Source organism: Tupaia chinensis, unplaced genomic scaffold (assembly GCF_000334495.1).
Source record: "Tupaia chinensis unplaced genomic scaffold, TupChi_1.0 Scaffold147282_1, whole genome shotgun sequence".
NCBI classification, from domain to species: domain Eukaryota; kingdom Metazoa; phylum Chordata; class Mammalia; order Scandentia; family Tupaiidae; genus Tupaia; species Tupaia belangeri.
In genome coordinates, this window is record NW_006207133.1 from 4,996,755 (window position 1) to 4,998,554 (window position 1,800).

A 1,800-nucleotide genomic window follows, 5' to 3' on the forward strand; every position below is an offset into this window, starting at 1 on the left:
CCCTACCCACCCGGCTTCCCCAGCTCCTCTGGCTCCTCCAGCTGAGAATGACAGCCCAGCCTGAGAATCCTGTCCCCACTGTGCTGCCAACCTGGGCATCCAGGAAACAAAGGCCTCACCCCAGGACCTGCCCTCTCGTTCCCCACCCCCACCTACACCACCACTGTGGGTGCAGGCTCTGCGCTGGGATGCAAGGGAAGGAGGGATCCTGCCGTTCTCAGGTCCTCTCAAGGGCTCCCCTCTACCCCTCTACAGAGGAGGAGTTTGGGGTCCAAGGGCACGGTGGGCTGAATATTAACCTCTAAAACATACATCAGAGTACCTGTGAAGGTGACCATGTTTGAACATCAAGGTAAATCTGTAGAGATGGGATCACCATGAATTTAGGCCCTACATCTAGTGACAGGTATTCTTATAAGAGCATAAAGAGAGAGATTGGAGACCAGACTCAAAAGAGACACAGAGAGAGAGGGCTTTATGATGACAGAGGCTGAAACTACAGTGATGTAGCCATGGAAGGTCTTGGGGCACCAGCTGCCACCAGGAGCCACGAGCAGCACTGAACAGATCCCCCCAGAGCTTCTGAAGAACAGCTCTGGGGACCCTGCGACTTCAGACTCTCCTCCAGAGCTCGGCCAGAGCCAGGTCCTGCAGTTTGGAGCCACATTGTGTCCGGTGCTTTGTGCCACAGCCCTAGGGAGCTCCCGTGTGGGGCTGAGTGGTCTGCCCAGGACCAGTAGGCTAGGAAGTGGTGGGCAGTGACAGGGACAAGGTTGTCCCTTGACTGAAGCTAGCCAGGCTCCTCTGAGCCCACTCCCAGCTAGGCCTTGACCTTGGCCTATGAGGACTTGAGCAGACACTACAGACTGTGAGATCCTACGACGTTGGCGGTTACAAGGGAAGGGACCCGCTCCTACCTCACATTGATGAAAATGGCCAAGAATTCCTTTTTGTTGTTGTCCCAGTTCTGGTAAGTTGTAAAATTATCCAAATGGCACCAGTTTCTGGGTAACAGAGAAGTGGGTCATGGGGTGTTTTTTTTTTTTTTCGTAGTTTATGTGGTTTTTTTTTTTTTTTTTTTTTTTGCTATTTTTAAAAAATATTTATCTATTTATTTTTTAGTTTTTCTGTAAGGTCCATGTGCTCGCTGAAGAAATAGAGAAAGAAAATGAGAACTCATCCCCATCCCCTGCCCCAGGAAAGATAGCCACATTGCAATCCCTTCTCTTCTATTCTCCTTTCGGGATTTGGGGGAGTGCATGTACATGTGCCTGGCGTGTTTTTCAAGCCACCAAGTCCAGGACTCGAACTGCACAGTCTGCCACGTGGGATCCAGCTGCCTTAACCACTATACCACCTGCTGGCCCAGATACTAAATTTCTTATTAGAATAACCCATGCATGCTGGCACTGAGAAGCAGTCGGCCTCCCCTAAACACACACACGCCAACCTTGCTCTCCCCAGTTCTCAGGAAGGAACCATGTTTCTGGCATCATTTCTCCATGGTTCCTGCCTGAGCCGTGTTTTCTTCACGTGCCTACCAGGCCCTGTCACCACCTTCTCCTACCCTCTGCTCCAGAGCCAGAGTAGGGTGACCACAACAGATCCTCTCATCCTCTGGCCTCCAAGTGGGCTTACAGTGGGAGGGGAGGCCAGGGAGTGGGTGTTCATCTCCCTGACATGCCCCCACCAGGCCAGGGTCAGGACAGGCTGCTGAGCCAGGCTCCTGTGGGTGCACTCTCCCCCAGCCACAGCCCCCCTCAGCTTCTGCTGAGGCCGGTGCCCGGCCCCCCCCCCGCC